The sequence below is a fragment of the Falco punctatus genome (genome assembly GCF_963210335.1).
Source record: "Falco punctatus genome assembly, chromosome: 3".
Lineage (NCBI taxonomy): Eukaryota > Metazoa > Chordata > Aves > Falconiformes > Falconidae > Falco > Falco punctatus.
In genome coordinates this window covers 58,861,456-58,886,211 of record NC_137582.1, presented here as the reverse complement: position 1 = coordinate 58,886,211, position 24,756 = coordinate 58,861,456, and the positions used below count along the sequence as shown (strand labels likewise).

Genomic DNA, 24,756 nt, shown 5'->3' with positions numbered 1-24,756 from the left:
TCCTTCAGCAACATATGGAGGACCACAGTGGAGAAGATATCCACACTGCAACCTGTGGAGGACCCCACACTGGAGCAGATGGACATGCCCTGGGGGAAGCTGCAGCCTGTGGTGAGCCCATACTGGAGCAGGCTCCTGGCAGGAGCTGTGGCCAGTGGATAGGAGCACACACAGGAGCAGGTCTTCTCCCAGGACCTGCTGCCCCTGGGGGACCCACGCTGGGGCAGTTCTTGTAGAACTGCAGCCTGTGGGAAGGACCCACGTTGGAGCAGTTCATGAGGGTCTGTATCCTTGTGGAGGGACCCTATACTGGAGCTGGTGGACAGTGTGAGCAGGACAGAGCAGCAGAGACAAAATATTAAGGACTAGCCATAACCTCCATTCCCCATCCCCCTGCACCACTGGTGAGCAGGCAGAAGAGTTGGGAATGAAGGAGTGAAGTTGAGCCTGGGAAGAAGAGTAAGAGGGAAGTTTTGTTATTATTTCTCACTAGTCTACTCTATTTTTAATTGACTATAAATTTAATTTCCCAAGTCATCTGTTTTGCCCACAGTGGTAGCTGGTGAGTGATCTCCCTGCCTTTATCTCAAGCTTTTTAATCTTATTTTCTTCCCCTTTCTGGGGGAGGTGGGGAATGAGAGAGTGTCTGGGTGGATGCTTGGCAGTCAGCCAAGGTCAAACCCACCAGTTTCCTACTTCTTCTGCAAAGCATTTGGATTGTATTCTACTAGCTGAAAGCATGCACTACCTAACATAGCAGACTGAAGATTGTATTAGCATTGGGAAATTTATGTGTGACTTCCATCCATGAAAATTATGCGTATGCCGCTCTATTCCCATGGCAGTCATAAGGAAGAAAGCACACTGTGGAAAGATGTGTCAGACTTTTGCACTGGGATATGAAACACTGTCACCCATCTAAAATTAGACCAGTGTTGCCTTTTCTGATGTTTCTGTAATTTCATTGAATCTATATGTTCTTCAGCTGAGGAACATTGAGAAGACAGTTCTAAATGTACTGCCACTTTTAATTAAAACATCACTAGTGTGGGCTATTAAAATAGTGTCTGAACATAATAACCTTTTTAACCTCAACTTGCACTTGAAAGTCTTTCAGGATTGAGAAATACAGACTGTGTATTTGGTTAGCAAGGCAGGGCTCTGCTCACCATGGAAGTCTTCTATATATAGCCAGTTTCTTTTCAAGCTGGTATATTCTTTGAATTATGTTCAGGTCGGCTGCAGTCAGCTTTTTGTACAATGCCAGCTCTGTATCCCAGTTCTGGAGCTATGATCTGGGAGCTTAAGGGAGTCTAAGTCAGGCAACAGCAGCATGACTTTGTTTTAATTTTTGTTTTGTGCACCCAAAGCTTCTTTCTTTATCGTGGTGATTTTTTTTCCCCTTCTGTGTTGTACCTTCATTGAGTTTTTTCTAGCTGTAGAAACTTCCTTAGTATGTTCTTTGATATCGAAGAGCTGTCACTAAAATGAAGCGTGGTCTTGCTGTTGCTAGGCTAGGGAGTCCATTGAACTCGGGGTTTGAGTCCTTGCAGCAAAGGAAGCTTAATCTTGAAAAAACTGTGTGTGACATATATTTGTCACAAAATTAATTGCTGTAATTGCTTCCTCCTACTCGCTGTGGTTCATAATTTCTGCATCGGCTTACTGCAGTCATCATCATGTAGTAATGTAAGGCAACTGGATGTCTGCAACACAGAGAGAGTAAAGCGTAAAGGTGATGTAAAGCCACATTTGTTTCTCCTTACTTTGGCTGTATCAATGATTTTGTCTATTAACTTGCACCAAAATGTTCAATGGTAATTTGTACTACTAAACAGCAGAAGTTTCACAACATTGTAATTACAGGCTCTTGCTTGGAAGGTTTGTATGCTGTGATTCTAGAAGGACGTAATTACAACTCCGATGTATATAGTGGAAGTGAATTCCTAAGGATATTTCATACTAGGATAAGTGTATGGCAAATAATGCTCAGAGCTGATAATACCCCCACATTTGGGACCAGTTTTAAGTCATATAAAATGCTCTGGTTTAAATACAAATAGCCAAGACATTTTCTCCACTGAGTGACTCTGCTGTGTTCTGCAGCTCCAGTAATTCACAGAGGCTGGTAGGGAAGGGAATCTAAACCAACAGAGCGTTCAGTGCAATATTCCTGTTTTAGAATATAGGACATATGGTATCTACTGTAATTACCTACAGTATATTGAATAAAATACTACTCTTTCCTGAAACTGAAACTACCAAATTGCAACAAACAATGTGTAGGAGATATCTCAAAGAGAAAACCTAGAGATAGGGTTAGATTCCATTTCATGAACATTTAAGTGAGTGTTGAGGAAAAAAAATAAAGGGTATGGTGATGAGGTATGAGGAGTTTATTAATTAGAAAGAAGTTGCAAGTACTTTGAGGAGAAACAAATGGACCTAAGTCTATGTCTCAATCTAGATAAAATACAAGATTTTCATTGAAAAAATGAAAATGGATCAAGTTGAAAGGCAGCCAAAAATATGCACCTTCAGGGAGGTCAGAACACTTGGAAAGCAGCTTTGTGCCATGAGAGTTACATTAGAGGACATGAGATGCATTCTGAACTTGCTGCTCCATTTGTCAGGGAAAAAAAGTTCAGTGCAACTTTGTGTGGCATGTCAGATCCCTGAGTAGGGTGTTAACACTCCTGTTTTTAAATACCTCCAGTAAGAGCATGTTTAGAATTTTGTATCCTACCCTCAGCAACTGCAGGCTAGACAGCTGCTGATAAATTCAATGTTCAAAAACCTCCATCAAAACAATGTATACTAGGACACTTTGAGATCTTGCTATTTATATTTTGTTTAAGTTCTGAGTAAACAAATAATCAGTCACTGAGCTTTTGCAGCCTCCCAAATTAATGGGAGTTACTAGGAGGACTCATCTTCATTTCAACAAGGTTTAGATAAGGATCAAAGAGATTGAAACATCAGTAAATTCAATCACTAAATCATCAGAATTGATTCTTAGCCAATAAACAAGACTTTCAAGAAAAGAAGGTTACTGTGAAATTATAAATAATATTGCTAACATGTAGTCTGTATTTACAAGAATTTACTACTCAAACCTTACACCTATGAGTTATTTATGTTGATAAACCCCAAATTGCCTTTATGTTACTTCTTTCAACTTCTGAATAGAAGTCACATCACTTTATATTTTGTCAGTAAAAGGAGATGAAATGTAAGGAGTAACATGGGAATGTTTTTAATATATTACTATTGGTGCTTATGAGCAGTGTGTAGCTGTGTACATACATGTGTATGCTTTTATCAAAACCTACAGCAGTTTTTCTTGTATTTACAGTGGTAACTAAACTGGTTTTCAACTTTATTTGAGAGTTTGGCATCTGATGATATTAAGCTTACTAATTTGTTGAAACTAATACTAAAGTTGCTTAATACACCTATAAATATATGGTATATGAAATAGGCAAAATAATACTTTCACTGGGTAATTCCTGCCATGCCTCTGTGACAGTAAAATTAGTGAATTAAATGTGTTATGAATCTCAGGTTCATTGTACAATGTATAAGATGCATTAACAGCAGCTACCTCCAAATCTCCACTGAGTATCCTTTAGTATGGGAATTTAATTTTAAAAAAAAACACCTAAATAAGTATTTGTATCATTAATGACATGGAGGGATGATAACATCACTGAGAAATATATGCATACAACAGAAGAGTCAAAATACAGAACGTAGTCGCTGTCTTTCAACTTGTACCTCACTGCAAACTGCTTACAACAGCCCATTTATTGTCCTAACTCCTCATTCAGTTAGCCTTTCTTTGACTGCCATCCCTTGCCTGAACTGTTTATTCTCCAGCCTTTGTCTTTGCTTTCTGTCTTCATTAATCCATCCTCTTCTTTCCTATGAACTGGGAAATGGGATATAAGGAACAAGAAAGTACGATGTTTCACTTCTTACCAGAAGTAACTGAGAGACCACTAATGGGAAGAACAAGTTTTTCTTCCCTAAAATGGAAAGAAAAGCTTCAGAGTGACTACACGCTACATCTTTTGATTTTCTTGTGGTATACCATTATATGGGATTCCCACTTCAACACTTGACATCTCTAAAGGTTGTGCTGAAGTATCTTCTATTACTTTCTACTTACAGAAGAAAGTATTAAATTAGTTATAATAATATGTATATTGATGCTGTGACATGCATTAAATTCCTCTCTGAATGTCTTCTGGAAAACCTTTTCTAGTATTTATAGGAGATACAGATAAAGTATATATTCTGGAGCAAAGCCGTGATTTGTGGGTTTTCCCTCTAAAGAACTCACATTTGACAGATCTCCAGTTTTGGTTCTCTTTTGCCTGAAGTTATCAGCAATTTAACCACCGTGTGTGTGTGTGTGTGTTTTCACAGAATGCAAACTTGAAAGACCTACATTTGGGTCTGAGCCACTGAGTTAACTGACTTATGAATACAGGCAGCATTGGAAAAGCCCTGCCAAAGCCCCTGCTTCCTTCCTGTGCTGCATGTGCCAGGGTATATGGTGTGCTGTGTGATATACATGTGTCTTAGTGCTCTGTTAAGCTGAGCAGCTGCATCTTTTTTTTTCTTTGTAGTGAAGTATCTTTTTTTTTCTTTGTAGTGAAGTCTAGAACTTGATTGTCCTTTTGGCCACAGAGAATAAATCAGAGAAAGACACTGGGAAACCCAATATGCTCACATGGTTTATTCTAAATCCTCAAGAGGAAAATTTCAGCTGGCCTTCAGCCAGCAGTGCAAGAGCCCAAAGTGAGAGTGTCACTCAAGTCGGCGGATAGGATTTTTGTGTGGGGTGAAGGAGCAAGAGAGACAATGCTTACGTCCAAATTGCTTCAAAAAACCAAAGTAACCTCTGAAAGAATGAGAGAGGCTTCAGGTAGATCAGCTCCCTGAAGTACATTTACTGAAGTGTTTTTTGAAGGTTACAGTAATTTTTTTTCTGAGGACTTCATTATTAAAACTACTGAAATGTATTGGAAGGCCACCCAATTGTTGTAAATCTCTGTTCAGGAATGAAGACATGTGGAAACTAATTTTGACTTGTTTACAGAGAAACTTCCCTATGCAGAATTGCCAATGACACCCAACTTACCAGCCTGTCAACCTCTGAAAGCAAGAGGAAAGGGTGTTGTCATTTGCAGATGAGATACCATCAGCAACATAGGCCAGTGTAGCCTTTCCATAAGTACAGTAAAGTACATAGCAGAAATTACTTCTGTCCATTAATGTAGTTTCAATTTTACTTTTAAAGTGATTTTAAAATGTTCTTCTGCCCAGTGCTTTTGATGGGCCCAGTGGTCTAATTTCCCCAAGGCTTCCTTTCAACCATACATCTTGAGATATGACTACTGTTTACTGTGATTAAAAAACATCAAAGCATTGATTGTCTATTTCAAATTCCTTTACCAAGCTAATTTGAATCGTTAACTACCCCACTGAAGTCATAACGCAAATTGTTTCTTTAGCCTTCTTTTCTATTTTTCCTGCTTCTTTAAGTAATGTTCCATTCTCTTCATTAATTTTTAAGACTCTTTCAATTTAGTAAATACGTGATGTGAAATTTAACTGTCATACTTACTTCTTAAAAACTAAAAAAAAAAAAAAATAAAAATTAAAACAAAATTAAAATACTTTAACACCTGAAAAGGAACCAGAAATTTCAGCAAGATTGTAAAATAATAAATGCAATAAATAGTTTTCCTTACAGACCCTTAAACAGGTGGATAAGTGTCATTATTGCATTTGTAAAAGGTCAATAAATTGAGACATGGGCTTCACAGAGGATGAACTCAGGGTCACATAGCAACCTGGCAGCTCAGCCCCAGCTGAAACACAGTCAATCTCCTTTCTCTGGAATGAGCTGGCAGATAATGCCAGTATATTTTCCTCTCTGTCCTTCAGGGCATTTCCAGTCAAGGAAGGTCAATAGAGGGACAGGAACTTTGATAGTGTACCGCTATCAAAAATATGCATAATCTTATATTTTGTTTCATTTTTTTTCCATAACTCTTTTCTTGGGAGCAGAATGTGGAAAATGAAGGTGAAACCATCTGTGGCAACCTGCTGGATTGATGTTTCTATCTTTACTATGCACTGTAATGCTGAACTTGATTTAGATCTTCTCTCCAAAGAGCCTATTTAATTAAATTAATGAAGAATATGTATATGGATACCTACTTTTTCTCTCTCTCTTCTTTTTAGTTTAGTACTAGTGTGTTTTCTTGCTAATGAAACAAAGTAACTTTAAGACAGATAGTCAGCTAGTTCATACAGTAATTTCAATTCCACCAGCTCAATCAGATTTAAAATAATATTCTTAAAAACGTGCAAGGCAGGGCCTGGCATTTGAAATACTGGGTCTGAGGAATCACATAGGAAATCCACGGTATCCAAAAATAACAATCTAAAATCTACAGTAGAAGTGCTTTGTATAAGCAGCTGCTTTTTCAACTACTATGACCAGATCCACAAGGAGTACAGAAAAACTAGCTTTGCCACAACCCGCCTTTTAAGTTTAAAACCAGTCTATTGTGTAGACACAGGAAAACATCTCTGATCTACAAGATATTGCACATAAATGTTTTATTCAGAAGCTTAGATACTGTAGGAATAAGATCATTAAAAATGCATTAGTGTATATACCTGTGGGGAACTGACTCAAAATAGAGAGGTAAAAGGAAGCAAAGTGCTTCTGCACCTAAGAGAGAAAGGAGAGAATGCAAATGCAATGAACCTTTAACAAGAAGGAAAGAAAGACACGTAATGGTCAAATGGAAACTTAACAGAATACAGCAACCATCAGAATACAAATCTCAAAACAAGTGACAGGACTATTTGCTATCAGAGTTTTAAGCTGTGCTTCAGTTGTTTGGCACATACTATATATGTTGCTTCTGCTGCTAGCCACATACTGCGTGAGTATGTAATATAAAGAGAAAGAGTGCATGTGTGTGTGTTTATACATATTTGCCGTACCATATTGCACTTTGGATTATAAATGAAGCACAATTACAACAGAAAAAACAGTTCTTCTAGTCCAAAATGGAAAAATGGGACTTTGATTTCTCATTCTTTAATATATCCACTTACTTTCAGATGATTCAAGCTATAATATTTATAATGTGTAATATAATTAAAGATTGCTTTCCCTCTCCTTGCTGCAAAAGATACAAATAATGGATTTTTTTGGAAAGGTGAATATCCATAAGATATGATTTGAAATACTGTTTTCAGTGTAGTCAGTGACCTGTTAAAATATAGGTCTAGCTGTATGCAATCCCCCTTCACTAAATGGTTTTGTCTCCTTAGAAGAATGTTTGGTAACTATATAGGCATTGCCATTTGTCTGGAGCTCAAGGGTCTTCACAGTTTTAAGGATAGCAAATAAGTGCAAGGGATGTGTCTAAGGAGCAAGAAGTGATGTCTGGGGTTTCAGTATTCCCAAAATCGATGGGAAGAGTTTGGAAGGGCCACATAAACTGCAGAAACCAAACCAAGAAAAAAATTACAACCTTCAGGTTAAAAATGGAAGAAGTCAGTGCCTAATGCATGTGGAAATCATACCTTCAAACACCTTTTCCCAGAAGATAGTGTGTTACAGCCATCTGGACAGCAAAGACCTGCATGTACAGTCACTTCTACATGGCCCTGTGTTCCACTAAATGCAGTTCATAACTTTCAGTGCATCTCTTAAAGGATTCTCAGGACTCAGAAGATAATGTAATACCTGATGCCATTTAGTCTTTTGGCTAATATGTGTACTCAGTATAAGACCAAGGAAGCATAAATCTAGTTATGCACTATCTTACACACATGTAACAGGCTGGAAAATAGCCTAGTTGCTGCCCCAGAAATGTTCTTGTTGCATTTTGGTGTGTTCTTTTTTTTCAAAAGGACATTGATGCCACATAGATTGCATTGGAGGGAGCAGAAACCAATGGGGAATGTTTAATCTTATACTTAGAATGCAATAGAATAGGATAGGATAAATAGAATACTTGTACAACCTAAGCAGTGAAACGATGCTCCTATTTATTTATTTATGAACTTCTAACAGTTATTTAAGAGTATGTGCCATATAACATCAATCAGTTAAACTCTGTGAAGTTCCTAAGCTTTGAATTGTTGTTCCAATACCAAAATAAGACATTTAAAAGACATGAAGCAGCTGAACTGAGCTTCAGGCACATCTGTTTCTTTAATTTTACATCAAGAAGCTAAGATCTCTTGTTTTCTTCTTTCTATCGCTTACATGTGTATATACAGACACAGAACTGCATGTCCTTAAAGGCTGTGCCACCCTTCATATAAGGGCTTTTAAAGTCCTCCTCAAGTTGGCCTACTGTGATGCTTTGTCATTCAGCCCTTGGTTGCAGGCCCTACTTGATATCCACCACAGCAGACTAGCCACAATACTGTTCACGATTTACCATTCACTGTTGTGTCTTTAGAAATCGCTTATATGCTTCAATGACAAAGAGATGCTCCATCAGCAATTTCAGTTTTCTGCTTCCATTGTCTGGCCACTCATTTTGTTGTTTTCTAGTATCTGCAAGTAGAGCAGCTCTTGGTAGAGAGAAAAGTGAGTTAAAGGGGTATTTTGTACTAAAGATGCAGAGAATCCTGGAGCATAATTGGCAAAAATTAAGAAACACTGTATAGATTAATCTGATATTTCTTATGAAGTGTGATATGTACCAAGAAGGAGAGACTGAGTGACTTGAGGTAGCAGAGAACAGCAGCAGCGTATGTCTTACACCTCTTGAAAAGACTCTATTTTTAAAGAAATATTTGTTTATTAGGCAGGAATATCAGTGGCTGTTCTGAAATAAGAGTTCTCTAGGCCTTCTGTGTGTGGTTGGCAGGTATTGGGCTGTCCTGTATTATAGCTGTCATCTACTGTTTTGATTATGAGCAAAACTGATTTTACCCATAATAATGTTAAACAATTGTTGGCCAAATACTGGGTATGGAGAATTTCATTGTATCATTTGTGAGGGACTATCTAAATAGAGATCATATTACACAAGAATATATATATTCATTATTAGAAAAACACATGGAAAACTAAACTGAAAATATTCTTCACTGTAATTCTTTGAGAGATTTTTCATCATTTATGCATCCCTTTTGCAATCATAGTAAAAGGTAGAACAAACTTCATTGCATTCTGAAGGCTGTCATCACGGTATGCAAAAGTCTCAATTAGAATTACTTATCTAAAAACTAATGTATTTCCAAGCTGAAGTGTTGACGGTGCTTTTTTCTTTTTCTTTTTTATTTTTTTTTTTTTTTTAACTAATTGCTGGTGATATTTATGCTGGTGAAATCCATCACTTGGTGTTACTTTCCCACACACTGAAATTATTCATCCATCCATCAAAAGGTTTGTGTGGGTGATAATGATGCACACAATAACATCAAGCTGCAGTAGCTCACCTTCAGCAATGCTCTTTCCATAGCCTCTGACTAGCTCCTGGTTTACAACTATTCATCACAGGCACTGAATATCATTTTCCAAAACTGTGCAGAACATTGTCTAGGCAGGGGGTCTTCACAAGGAAACTCCACTGGGTAGATGGAGCTGCTACACAAATAAGAAGCTGTGCTGTTTCTCAGCTTTCTCCTGACACTCTTACTGCCTGCTCTGAGTCTGTGCTCAGTGCCGCTTACATGCAGCATTATCAAAAAAAAATCCCAACCACAGTTAAAGGAGCAGAAGGTGTGCAGAACCCACACTTCACAGAGCTCTATCAGGGCACTGGGTCTTCCAGTTGTGGCATTAATGAAACCAATTTTTAGTGTTAAATGTTTTGGTTTGGGCACTTTATTGTCATAATGACATCAAGAAATTAGATTAAAGTTCTGGCTTTCTTTTCTTGCTCTGCAAGACACTTCCTGCGTGACAGTGGGCAAATCTCCCAGTCTGTCAAAGTTTCTTTCAGGGCACTTCTGTTTTGAAGTTAATTTCATTTCTGTTTGTAAGGACTGATACTATCCATACAAGTATCAGCATAGGCAATAAGGTATTGCAGAACTTAAAGGACGTAAATAGCAAGGGCTGAGATGTGCTGCTTGGACTATGGAGGAGATGACCGACTAGAAAACTGCAAGATGAATACAAAGGAATGGCTTCTGACTTGTGGGTTTGGGAGATTTTTGCCTTTTTTCCCCCTTGTTTTTAAGGCTAGAGGAGACTATTAAACTCCAGAACATGTAATTCACGTTACGTAACTGCAGCACATATAGGTAATTGATTTTAAGGAAAACCCAAAATCTAGGATATCCAGGTAAGAAAACTAGGACTGTGCTTTTTTTCTTTTCTTCTTGAATGTCTAAACATCCTTGTCACCCAGACAAAAGCTTACAGCAAATAATCCCTTTTATTTTTACTTAAAAATGCACCTCTCTGTAGTGCATTACTTCCATAGAGACTTTTCACTAGAAAGCACTATTTAAACCAGCTTCTTTAATATACAAAGGAGAGGCCTCAGACATCCTTTGGAAAAAGTGAATTGAGCATAAAGGATTTAAATATTACATGCTGCCTAAATTGTCTATTTAGGCTGGTAGAGAAATTGCCAAGGCGTTATTATGACTAAATGCAATTCATCTAAGTTAACTTTAAATTTTATATTCCAGGGAAGAGCAAAACCTGGAAAGCATCTGCTGTGATCAAAGCTGACGGCATGATCATTTTAATACTGAAAACTGAAGCAGCTAGAGCAAGCACTGCAGGTGAACAAAAATACTGCAGGCGAACAAAGGTGCTGCAGCTTCTTCAAAGGATGATAAGTTTTAACTAGAGCAATTATTTGGTATGCCATTTAATGCATGAAGTAGGATACTTTTTCTTGCTTAACACTTTAATTGAGAAGGCTAAAGTTTAAAATTACCTTTGGAGGAATTCATTAATAAGACAAAAAGGCATTTAATGTAAAACCAATTCTTGAATCACTGCTTTGAGGACAGTAAGCAAAATCCATAGGAGAGATTACACAATATATTGTAGGACTGACACATAGTTAAAAAGTCTTAATGCAAACAAATATATTTGAATCGATTTTCAGCAGGTGAAACAGAGAAGTACCAAAGCACCTGTCATTGACAGGCTTCAAGAATGAGCTGTAAAATCAACTGACAACCTGGTCTAGTGGAAGGTGCCCCTGCCCATGGCGAGGGGGTTGGAACTAGATGATCTTTAAGGTCCCTTCCAACCTGAACCATTCTGTAATTCTATAATTCTATGAATGCAGCACCCAGCAGCAGACTGTGCGGACTTTTGATTCAGTGGGAAAGAAGGGATGACACTGTAAGGTTGTTTTCCACCTCAGAATGCCCTGTCTGAATGTAGGTGCTGTAAAACCAGTGTCTGCCGGTGTTGTAAAGCCAGATCAGTGAGGATACTTGCGCCCAGCCCAGCCACTCTTTCAGCTTTTATATTGCACTTCACATATTCGAGGTGTTTTACCAGCACTTGACTCTGATCCTCATACAACCCCTTGGCTGTTAGTGCCTCATTGATACAGAACACTGAAATAGAGGAAAAAAATTAGATGCCAGTTTTTCATAATATCCACCTCCAGTTTCCTTAGATACCAGACTCTGTCACAGTTTACGCATCAAAATCAAGTAGTGAAAATAGATACTTCTGAAAATATGTGATCATGTCTATTCCCTGAAGGCAAGATACATGAGAAATGTGGATCCATGGATTTCCCTCTCAAGTCATTGTGAACTGCCAGAATCAGTGCCTGCTCATCTGTCCTCCTTTGCCTTTTTCTTGGTATTTTTCTCATCTCGCTGATGTGTTGATCTTCAGCACTGACCTAGAGATGATTTCAGAGAATTTCCATGTTGGAATAGCAAGGGATTTCTTGTAAAGATGCCCCTTCTCGTAACAATTTCTTCAAAGCGACTTGTCACCTTATTTGTCTGCTGATGAGAACTGACAATTTGGTCCTCTTAATCATTTAATGTCACATCAAATATCTGTAATTAAGGGAAAAGAAACCCTTACAAATGACGCATGTTTGAGGCTTTTTCTCCCTTGTGTGACTTAAAATCTAATTTGTTAGTGTATACACTGTGTTTTCTGGTAGACTGTTCTCTTCCTCATTTTAAGGCTAAGAAGTACAATAATAATGTACATTTATAATGCAATTAAATCTCTTTCTTATTCAATTTTTTGCCCTGCCTCTTATTTTTCCCCTCTCTTTCCAGATTAAAAATCTGTTCATAAATCACTTTCTATGTTTCTGTATATTTAGTATGGATTTTTTACTTTCATTTCTCAAACTCTGTGAAAAAATCCATGTGACTTTAAAGAACTCTCATGAATTTTAATTAAGGAACTGCCAATATTTTTAATGTCTGAGGCAACATACTATTATTTCCTTTCATATTGAGTTAATATATTGCAAAATATGATGTTAAGTAACTTCAAACATTTTTGGGGATTTTTTTTTCTCCCTTTCATAAAAAAGGCAGATGCACTCTCTGAAAAAAAAAAAAAACTAAAACAAAAAACTAGTCTCAGTATGTGTTTCTTAACAGATCTCAACCTTTCTAAGAATTTTGTATTGATACCTATTTATCAGTTTATTTTACAGTACCCAGGCACCTTAATAAGTCAAGCCTCCGTTGTACAAGCTACAGTAAATATATACAGACTTCACAAATGCCTCTATTGCAAAGACTTTACAATTCAGAAAATAAAAGTAATAAATCAGCCTAGAAGCCATATTAGAAACATTATAGAAAATTGCAGCATTTTGCATAAATTAACAATGTGCTTAATTCAAAACCAAATGATAATAGGGAATGCATAAGCATAACTTGTTTCCATCATTAGTTTACTTGACAAACTTTTCTGTTAGCTTTAGAAATCGGTACCATTTTTCTTTCAGAGATTTAATGAGATTTTTCTTTATGCATCTGTCATTTCCACAAACCACTCTGGGACTTTTTTTTGCATAAAAAAGCAGATCTTACTTGGTCTTCTTCATTGACCTTTATTTCTAATTTTTTTCCTTGCCACAGTAAAGTTTGTGAGAAAATTGGGTTTGACCCTATGGTAGATAAACTTTGCCTCATATGTTTTCCAAATGGTAATGACTCCATGAAGTTTTAGTGTTAAAAGAAAATAGCGTTATAGAACAGAAGCAGCAAAAAATTTCTTTTTATTTTGGAGATTTATTCCAAACTGAACTTTCTTAGGAAGGCTTTTTGTTTCTTGGATATATGTAACATGCTGGGTGTGACCTTATGATACTGTACCTAGTGAAGTATCTGGATGTGAGGAGAAAATAACCTTGTCTGGCTAGAATTTAGAAAGGAACTAATTTAGGCTGAATGGCAGCTTCCTCTTATTTCTCTTTTCAAAAAGATAGTTGGTGAGAAAGAGAATTTTAACACGAAGTCTATGCAAAAGAAATGTGGAGTCCTCAACAGACATAGTCTTACTACATCAATATTTAGTTTTAGAGATTTAATTTATCTAATAATGTATTCTAAATATTGAAGCTAGAATTTAAGTACAAATTTACCCGAGAAAACACATTTTGATGTCTCACATTTTTGCTGTTATTAATAACGATCCACAAATTCTGATTTCCATAGTAAAGTAAGAACTCCCAGGTTGAGAAGACTATCTGTGAAGTTTAGTACTACATCGGCCTCAGATGTGTATGGTATCCTGCCAGTCCTGCAGAGAATACTTGAGATTTAAATTAGTCATGTGGATGATTTGACAAGGAAATGCCAAGTGTGTCTTCAGAAGCGCATTATTTCCTTTTGTTCTGATATGGTATCTACTCATTTATCAAATACAAGAGTGAACTCTTTTTACTGTTCATAGATTTGGAAATACCTCTTCTAAATTCCATAAATAGAAACAGTGGATCTATTTGTCATAGAAGAAAGTGGGAGTGTAATTAAGAGTATATGATAGCATGTCATAGGAGGAGAAACCTAGGCTGAACATCAGGAGAATCTTTCTGATGTCAAAATTCAGTAGACAGGTAGTAATCTAGTGTACCAAAAGGCTGAAATGCCTTTCTTTTTATTTCTGTCCAAGAAAAGAGGAAATACATGGCAAGGAGAAACCTGAATCAAAATAGAAGCTTGTTCAGAATAGGAGATGTTGACCTGAATGTTTAAGAGGTAGGTGTGTTGCCTGAGAGCATCACCTAGTCTTGCTTTGTGATCAAGGAATGGTGAGAGTTTAGAAAGCAATTCCATGTCTCAGCTAACTGTCTTAGAAGGGGATAGATCGCTCCCTGGAGGAGCTGCACACTCTCAGTAGGCTCTTACAGAAGCCACCCTGACAGACCTATCTTCTTTTTTATTATTTCTGAGTTTGCAAAGCAGAAGATATACAGAAATTAACCTGTATTACCTGCAAAAGTAAATATGCATCAATGTTGCTGAAAAAAAAACCCTGTTCAGCACTTGTGTGATTTCAGAGTCAAGCTGCTTAGATCCATTTTGAGTATCATTAATGTGGTTGGGAAGGGACAGTTTTGTGAGATACTTGGTTAAGCAACTCTCCCGAGCAGTCTACCCTACAGTCTGCCCTACACACACTGTGTAAACTACTGGGCTTTTTATTAAACTCCTGCTGCAATTTACAGCCCAGAATCAATTTTGGTTTGCCTGAAAGCTTCAGGCTGTTAGCTGTGATGGTTTCAGGATATGCTTCATATGTGGTTTGCCCACCCATGAAGTGTTGATAGTAGTCTGTTGGAAAGAAGTAGAGCAAACAGCTGAGGATGGTAACTGTTCTCTGCCATCTGAGTTTAATTCACCTACAGTGGTGAGACAATACATAAAGGCTTTTAAATTGATTACATCCTTTTGTGACACCTAGCCCAGCATGCATATTAAAGCAACCACACTGAAGAGCTACAAAGCTGAAGACTGTGAGTTTGTGAATTTTGCTTTTGTAATTGTACAGGTAGATGGAAAGTCTTCGGGCACTGATCTGTCTCTGGGTACACAATGCAGAGTCATACGCTGCTTATGCTAGGAAGACTTTCATCTGTGCATAGACTTCTGACCTACGGCTGAGGCTATCAGTAAAATGCACAGCTGTCTTACTCCAAGCAAGTAGCACTGCAAGTTTAATACAGATATGAAAATGTCCTGTGCTATTGAATACATATGTAAGATTGGAGAGTGAGAAAAGGAGGTACTGAGAAAGGGAAGTTACTCTTTATTTTTCTGCCCCCTAATTTGTGAATACAAATTAATTTCATTTCACTGCTGCAGAACTTGTATATTCAAACATCTTGACTGATTTTCTATTTGCTCTGGGCTGCATGTCTTCCTTACACATAACTAGTGCACAGAAGTTCAAAGTCACTTTGATTTGGTTTAAGTGTTCTGAACAGAGGAAAAATCTAACTGTCACTAAACCCTGTGGAGAGAAGTTTCTCAGAGCAATTTCTGCATTTTCAGGATATTTAAGATGAAAGAGACATATCATTACTTTATAGAAATAATGAAGCTATCCATCTAAAGTCAATTTTCTACTTCCCATGTCTTGTTACTTATTCTTCTGTGTAAGAAACAGTTGATTTAAAATAATTGACTGTGTAAGCTAAGGACTTCTAATTATGGTTTGCAGTTTTTTGTTGTTATTGTCAGTTTTGATGCTTGCATACTTTTTTAAAATATACTGCAGTCTTTTGGCTTTCATGTGTCTCTGTGGACATTGGTGTGTCTTTACAGTGTACACACAACAGTCACAGGCAGTTCGAGCTAAAAAGACATTTGGCTGTGCCCAGATTCTTGACCCACAGTCAAGGCAGTTTCATAAACATTAGCATTTGTAATCCCCTTTGCAAGTCCATTCTGACTCTTGGCTTTGAAACCCAAAACTTATGGTCCTCTTCCCTTTCCTGGAAAGTTTCTCATTTTCCTTATACCCTTTTCTGTTATTGTTCTCCTCCTAGTTGGGCTTAATCCCTTCACAATAAGATAGAGCTCAAATAGTTAATCTCTACATAACAGTACTCAGATCCTACCCCGGCTATACCTGTGGCTGTTCCATTCTTAAAAGAATTTGCCTATTTGGTCCATGGTGTCAATAGAATGGGAAGGAGATTGCTGGCCAGGTGAAAGCTTGATTCAGAAGGTTATGATTTATGAGGATTCAGTCACGTTTTGTTGCAGGGAGCTGTCAAGGAGGCTTCTTGGTAAGAAGAGGGGATGTCTGTGTTTGAAAAGTAAGTGTACATACTCCATGTGCAATAGGAATAATTTTTGCAAAAAAATGTGACTTCTCTTTGAGTCATGCATATTGGCAAGAATGAGAGACATACTATGTGAATGATGCGGTTTATTTTCCCAATGAACAGATGGCATCTGCATCTTTTAATAACAAATTGTGCCCTCTACCTCTTTGATAAAACAACTGAGGTTCTGTGCAAAGCTTTTCAATTTGTGACTGTTCATTGTTTTGAGATAAAATCTTTTTTAGTTGCTCTAGTATATTCACTCTTTTTTGCAAATACGGAGGAAAGCAGAAAGAAAGGAGCATGTTGCAAAGCACCTTCCTTAAAATAATTGATTTTTGAGTGGCAGCACAGATTAGAGCAGAAGTTTTTTGTCCACTTGTCATGTCGTTGTCATTTCCTTGTCATTTCATAGGCTCTAAGCCTCAAGAAGCCATTTACATCTTACAAAAGAGCAAAATAGCAACTATAAACCTAAAATTCAAAAGTTCATAGACTGCATTTGAAACAGAAATCAGCAGGATCTGTGGATACTCATTTCCAGCCTGTATGTATTGGGAGCGGATTTTTTATTTCAGTTTTGTCTGGTTTACTGGGCAGATTTCACAGGATTGTGGGACTGGATAAGTGGATGGACCACTCTAAAACTGATAAACCATCAGGAAGGTAGGTGTACTTAACTGTATGTAGCTTTAAGCCCCCAATTCTGATGAGAAAATTAAAAATACAGTAATATAAGGTTGTTTAAGATGAGTGCTTGGGGTCCGATTGATAACGGATGATAGGAAAGTAGTATCAAGGATCATACTAAAATAACACAATGTACTTATACGTCCTGAGATTTTTCTGTATTGATTATCATTATGAATACAGCATTTTAAAGGATTTGGGGGGAAGGTATCAAATCAAGTCTTTTTCTATTGCAAACAATCACAATTCTGTTTTAAATGTATCACACACCATTTCAGAAATTCTTTTGATACATGTGAGCTAAAGTGTAGAATATTGGAGTTCTGAAACTCTGCTCATAAAGTACTCATAGCTTCTATCTCTATTGAATGTTTCTGAAAGAAAATAGAAATATGGCAAATCTTGTACAGCAGTTTACTTTTTAAAGCCCCTAAGTATGGCTATCCTGTCAGTGAGTGATTCATTTTATGGTTATCTTTCACTGGAGGTCACTGTTGTAATGATATTGTAGACTGGGTTAATTGTTTAAGCATAGCTCTCAGTTTCAGTGAATAGAGAACAAGAAGGAATGTGTGCATTATCCTTCCTAGTGAAAATCAGGTCAGAATGTGTCCAACCACACACAATAGCCTTCTCACTAAGCTGTGTCAGTTTTCTGTGAAAAAGTTTCTCAGGAAAAAATAATTATCTGAGTACTTTTTTTCCTGGGTTTTTTGTTTGCTTGTTTTGTTGGTTATGATTTTGGGGGTTCTTTTATGTCAGGTTTAATACAAACTGAGAATTTAATGAAAACTGTACTTTAAGTAAGGATTTCAAATGTTGGTTTCTTGGATCTGACTTTTCCTGATTGCTTAAAGATTCAAATAAATGATTAAAAATGCTTTAAATCCTGTCCCAAAGTAACTTCGCAAAGGCACGCTCAAAGCATAATGACCTTCAAAGGTGGATCTGCATAGCATTAGTTACAGTCAGAGAGATCAGATGTTTTGTTCTCATTATGCATATGGGGTTGTTTGAGCCCCTTGAGCATTGTAGTTCTGTTGGGGTTTTATTGTATTTAAGAAGTAAAGAATTTCTGTTTAGGAAGGTAGGATATGAGGCTCAAAGGGAAGTCCTGACTCATACAGTTCTTTTCTATTGCAAATAATTATACTAATTTAAAAAACAAACAAACAAACAAACAAACAAAAAAAACACCAGCAGCAAGATTTTAGTGATGGATGAATGGATGAGAATGGTCATGAGAAAAAGATATTCTGCTTTATTTTGGGTTTGGTTTGGCTTCTTCCAGGAAGGCATGCCTACTTCATATTTTGTCTAGATTTGATTAGCTTTCTAAATCACTGTAGAACAAAAAAGTTTTCCAGTAAACATGAACAGCCATCCTTGCTAATGCCTATTTATCCAGCTCTTCAGATGTTAGCACTGTTCAGGAGTTCAATGGGGAAAAAAAAAAACAAACAAACAAACACACCCTAGCATTATTAAATTAGTAGAAAACAGTTGTGGTCTAAAAGCTGTATCATTTCATATATTTAACAAAGACTCTGTGATTTTAGCCTGGGTTTCTATATTCAGATCCACGGTCTACTGCAAATTATCATTGCACGTCTTAGTCCATAGATACAGGAGCAAGGAAATGACCTCTGTTTTTTGCTGCTATGGAAATAATAAGTTTCTGCTGTTTCATCATTTTAGTAAAGTTCTTGCACTTCATTCTTGTGCCTGTTGCAGTGTGTTCATTTAACTGTATGATTTAAAATGGAGAGCATTTGGCTAATTAGCAGGCAGCTGTTCACTTAAGTAAATGACTCATAGAATGATATTTATGGTGCATAACTATTTTTCAAGCCTGGAGAAACTTGGGAAAAAAAGACACTAAAGCAGATACTTGTGCTTCTACATCCATGAAAAATGCTGTGAAAACTGACTGCTGCTTTCATTTCCTGACATCTTTCTCAAAATGGTAAACCCAGCTTTTTACTAATATCTTTCAAAATTAATGAGATAGCACTGTAAAGAAAATATCCAAAAATAACTTTATTTCTGGTGGTTTTGTGAACTGCATGTCTAAACTGATTGATTAGACATCACATGAAAAGGCCTTAAAGTTTATGGTATGCATAGACTCAATTATCACTTAGAGTACATGAATTTGCAATTTGGCTAAAGCCTATTTTCTTTTTTTTATATTACAAAACAATTATGTATGAAATAGTTCAACTACAATATGGAAAATATTGATCCCCATAAAAAACATACAGATTCCACTTTAAAATAGCATTACTACAGCAAAATGCCGACAGTGTTTCCTTTGGTCTGCTTTGGGAGTTTATCATGTAGACTTCAGCATTTGGAATTGAATGCTTAGGTCATTCCCTATGAAGACTACCTGTACCCTTGATGCTCCCCATGAGCTGGTTATCTCAGAACTGAAGACATCATCTTGGTGTTTTGGGAGTGGGTTGGGGTTCTCCTCCCCTTTTACCTACACTTGAATTTGTCTGGCATTTGCCTGCAGTGTCTCCCACTGTCAAGTACTCTTCCACAGTTCCTCTTGTCTCTCCTCTGCCTGCTTTAGTACATTCTCTTCTAGGTGTTCGGGTCACTCAGCCATAGCTCAGGTACAGTATAAAATCTGTTATAAACAAAGAGAAAATATAAAATAGAACATTTTTTTTGTTCTCCCCCGCTGTCTTTCTCTTTTAAAACTGGCTAGTGCTGGCTGCTGATTTAAGATTTGTGATACTGTACTGTGTTCTGAGTACAAAGTTCTGGAGCATTGCTGGGTGGATTAGGAGGTGGATAGTTTCTTTTCTTTCTTCTTTTGTTGTACTCCTGCACCCTGCTTTCCAATTCTTCTGAGACTGTTTTATAAAAACTGTTAGTTAAAATACACAGGGTTTGGTTATTTTGAAAGGACTGTTTTCTTTCTCATATAAATGGGGGAATCTGGCTTTCTAAAAATGGCATATATACATTCTACCATAAAATCTGTTTTCAGGGTTTTTTTGTTGTTTTCACTGGGACAAAGAGAAAGGGCATTTTCTTTATACAACGAGAGTGCAGTCTAAAATCTTAGAAATACTCTTTAACAAGGAGAATCGAATTGTTGCAGAATAGGTACTCTCTTAAATAACGATTGCATCTTCAAAGAGGAAGCGAGGTGAGTCAGTGTTTTGTGACTGTGGATTAATGGACAGCAGGATTCATCTGTAGTTCATTTCATTGCAACAAAAATCATTCTAAGCTAGATTTGCTGCTGATTGTATAGTCCGTAGTAGTCATAAAGGAACTGTAACCAGTCTGTCCAGTGCTGTATAAATTGGAACTGCTTTACCATGCTTCGTCATTGCACTCTTTGTGACTAATCGGGAAAAATATATTTCAATGCAGTCTGAAAACAGGAGGTACCAAGATGGAATGGAAAGGCATGTAAAACCTAGATTTATGCAGCAGACTTGGACATTTGTTACTCTTTTATCACCCATTTTATTATGTATTTTATAAATTCACAATCACAGCTCACTGTGTTACATGCAATTACCTTGGCATATAAAATTACTATCCTAATTTCATAAATACAAAGGAAGAATACAGCAAAAGACTGGAGAAGCACATGTTACTGTCAAGATAAAACACTGAGGTAAACTACCGGCCTTCAGAAGCAGAATGACCTCCCCAGCTTGAGAGTATTTTAAGATTTCACTTTTCAGCACTCTTCACCTCACAACAGCTTTGGAACGATTCCCTAAGTGAGACTTTAAAGATGTTGTAATGGTTACTCTGTGATATATTTGAAATTTAAATGTGATCTGTATAGAGCAAGATTTCAGCAACTTTAAAAAAGATAATTAAAAACAATCAATTTAAGATCATGGAAATCTCCTTTAAAATGCAAGATTTAACTTGTTCAGTACATGGTTGCTTTCTTATTCCTCTGAATGTCAATTGACTTGGAATATTGCCACAAATTAATCAGTAGTTGCACCGAAAAATAAAAAATAAATTCTATGGGAAATACGGTTATATGAGTTACAATAGCCAACTGTAATTTTTTAAACTTAGCAGACAGAAGAATGTTCTGCTAGGTGGCTAGTCTGTAATGCTGTCCAGAACGACAGAGCATTCAAAACTTCTATGGAAAATGTATCTAGGCAGTAGTGATTTAAATGGAGGATAGAAAAGACTTCATGGTAGTACTCAAACTGTAGCATAAATAACAAAGTGTCTCCACAGTGTAATGGTAATATATGTTCATGCCAACCTCTATTTATGCATATTGCATGAGTTAATATCTCATCCCAATTTATATTATTTTTATGATATTTAATGTTGTAAATGTTGTGACTCAGTCCCCCAGTGTCTTTGTAGTAGTAACCAATCTGTAACAGGAGTAACAGCAAACTCCTGTTGAATCCACCAGTGAATTCTGGTCACATTGCTTCTGTGTATTTGTTAATATCACATCTCTATTGGAACACAAAAGTGTAATCTTTGCTTAACAATTTCTAATAAGGGGTATGTGTTCATCTTTTTTTTAGAGGGGTAAATGATAAAACTTTCAGAAAGGAAAGAATATTTTTCCATCTTGTTTGAAATCTACTGCCTTTGTGCAGTCCAGACATGCATTCAGTGCACTGGCAGCATCTAGAGTGTTTGGGAACAGCTTTCTCACATAAACTTGCATTATTAATGAAACTAGATTAAGTTTTGGAAGGAGTGCACTTTCAGCTGTTGACATCTGTTGCTCCTTTAGTATATATCTAATAATATGAAGGTAGGAGTTTGTTTAGCACCAAAAATATGTATTTATAGAGGGGAAAAATTAATCTGGTATTTGGCTTTTTGTGGCAGATATAATGATTGCTGGTCAACTCTGCAGCTGACTTCATTGCTGCTTTTTCTTACTAGAAAGTATGTTCTTGCTTATGCAAGCATAAAAAAAAAAAAAAGCCCCTGAACAATATATAAAGTACATTTGAGATGGTGAATTTAAGCTCATGAGTCCTTTGAAATAAATCACTGCCTCTTGTCAAAATGAATTTGAGTCCAAGCAGATCATGTACAAAGCTTCATCCACAAGAGTAAAAAACTGCAAATATAGTGGGTTGGAAGATGAAAAAAAGAGTGAGAATTAAATTATTCATGTATTGATGAACTGAAAGCACCTATTCAGCAATTAAACCTAGAATTTTTTGAAAAAAGTATTTGGAAAAAAAAAACCACCAAAAAAGGCATAAATTCTGGTGTTATACGCAGAATTGATGAGAATGAGATGGAGGAGAAGAAAAGAGCCCTGGTATTCAGAATTTGACTATGTCTAAGGTAAATAAATATCACATGAAACGTGAATAGGATCCAAAGTGAAAAGGAGGTAGTGACCAGACTAAATATACAGAGGTCTTTTGAGAAGCTTACTAGCTTGCTTTCTTCTTTGTCACGCTTCAGTATTTCTTATAAAAACTAAACAAAAGCCAAATCCTAAATCCGTGTTTTTTAATTCTGCAATTTCATAACTCTCATCTTTTGTAGAAAAATTCCATGGTTTTACCAATTTCCAGGTAAATTGCTTAATTGAGAAGCAGTACAGTGAAAGCTGAGCTGATTCTTGTCAGACCAAACATAATATCCTTGCTTTCAAGAAACACTGTCTTCCAGCACTAGGATTTAGAGGACTAGCTCTTCTAGGTGCAGTGACACCGAGGGGTTTATTTATTTATAGGCTAAGATTAATTAAACACTTGAGTAGTTGTTGATACACTGGGTTTGCTAAGTATACCATTGCTGGTCTAAGGCGAGCAGAAGGCAACCATTTTTACCAATCTGCCATCCAAAGGAACAAAGATCAGCAGCAACATACAAACCACAGGGTGTTATTTCAGTGCACAGACATCCTTGACTATGATTCCAAATAAAATGAACTGAAAGTTTTCCTTAATGAATGTGCATCAAATCTACATCAGGCCATCTCAAAATAGCGAGAAGGCTGCTGAGGGGCAGGTACCACTCCTGTCCAAATTCTAGGTAGGAGCTGTAACACTTCAAGGCAGTCTGTGGAGGAGACATATCAAGTTTCTGCTCATAGGTGGTAGGATTTCTCATAGGACAAGTTTTCTAAAAAACAGCTTCAATGGTGCTGATCACCAACAGGAATTGCTTCTGTTATACGGCCCATTTGTGCTACACATAGCTGGAGGACACATACACAGGATTAAGGGTTTGGCAATGTTAAATTCTTTTTTAATTGGTATATTGCCACAAATTCCAACAACAGAGGCTTTGCTGTTGTGGTTATTTGCAATGAAAAGCAGGTGCAGTTCCACTTCTCTGAAAGAGCATCTCTCTGGAGAGCCCCCAGCTACACATGGAGAAGAACCTGCTGTGTTGCCAGAAACCAGTGGGGCTGGGGCTGTTGATTCGTGTTTCCTTTCAGTACCTCTGCCACATGTGGCTACTTGGAAAGTCTGCGATAACCTGAAATGGCTCTTCCCCGAGGAAAATTTCAGAAGTGGCAATACTGCCCTTTACTGCCTGCTTGGATAAATTGAGAGAAACATGACAGGAAGAGTTTCATCTGCTTTTCCCTGATGGACCTACAAAGTAATTCTAAGGAGTAAATGATTTAACAATTTCATGCTGTTGCCCAAAGTTCCAGCAAAACTGCATGATTTACTGCAGCCTTAGTACATGAGTGATAGTTCTACTTGGTAAATCTCCATAAACATATTTTTGGTGAATTGTTAAAGTGATGCAGGGATACGTGTGTCTCATCCCCATGGCTTGAATGGTAACTGAGCTGATTATTTTTTCCTCTTCGACTCTGTTCCATGTTCTTCAAATGGAAAAATGGCTTCCGTTGTTTTCTATACCATCCTTCATGTTTGTGATAGGAAAAAGCTGGTGATTTCTGTGAAACTTAGCTGCAGCATCGTGTGCTTCTGCAGGTCCTTTCCAACTTAAATGATTCTGTGAGTCTATAATAAAACTGTTTTCCTGCTTTTAAAGTAAGTAGTCACAGTTTTGCAATCTATTGCTGAATAAACCTCAGTTTCTTCTAGTTTTAAATAATTTATCTTTTTTTCCCTTTGTACATCTACAGTAACTAAAATGTCAGCCTGGGAAAATAAATTATTTTGCAGACTGTCAGCAGAGCACACTGCTTCTCCCAGTTATGCATATAGGACTGTAGAGGAGAATTCTTACAACAAGCATTAGGCCTTATGAAGTGTATAATTCCTTTTTGTTCAAGAGCAAACAGTGGGAAGCCAGGACTAAAAGAGTCTTGAACCCAGGCTTTGGGGAGGGTGAGAAATGAGTTGCTGACCTTTCTGTTGAATAGGCTGGATTCACACTGGGCCAGGATCTATCAGCCTAAAATGTCACTAGTATTTTCAGCTAAATAGGGACCTTAGGACATAGCTACACTTGGATTCTGTTTTTCACATTCTGTGAATGTATGTTATCATATGTTTAAGGATTACCAGTACTGCTTGGCAAAAAAAACCCAAAAAAACCCAAACCTAACCTTTATGTGGAATGGAGTATAAACCTATGTGTAAATATTTGTGTGTCATGCAAAGGCTGTATACAGGAAAGTTTCTTTTGATGGCTGGTCTGCAAGTTAACTCTAAACACAGTAAATGGATGCATTTAGGATATCATTAGGATGTTGTTTTGTCATGGGCATTCAGGTCTTCCAGAATTTTGTGACTGCTATCTGTTTCAGTGATCACAAATTCATAGTTGTAGGCTTAAGCTGAGATCCTCA

The 24,756-nt window shown here is 37.0% G+C and overlaps 1 protein-coding gene and 1 long non-coding RNA gene across 6 annotated transcripts in view; one reads left to right on the top strand and one right to left on the bottom strand.

The window, feature by feature from the left end:
• Nucleotides 1-24,756, top strand: part of DLGAP1 (DLG associated protein 1) — a 358,503-nt gene that overhangs the window by 126,908 nt on the left and 206,839 nt on the right. The window contains exon 1 of one of the 5 annotated variants that reach the window (XM_080381375.1): nt 4,654-14,220. The exons of the other annotated variants lie outside the window; for them this stretch is intronic. The gene's annotated coding sequence lies outside the window, so the exon portion shown is untranslated. Of the gene's footprint in view, nt 1-4,653; nt 14,221-24,756 lie in introns of those variants that run through there. 5 annotated transcript variants of the gene reach the window in all.
• LOC308061439 overlaps nt 1-24,756 on the bottom strand; it is a 171,990-nt gene that overhangs the window by 126,800 nt on the left and 20,434 nt on the right. The window lies entirely within an intron of this gene.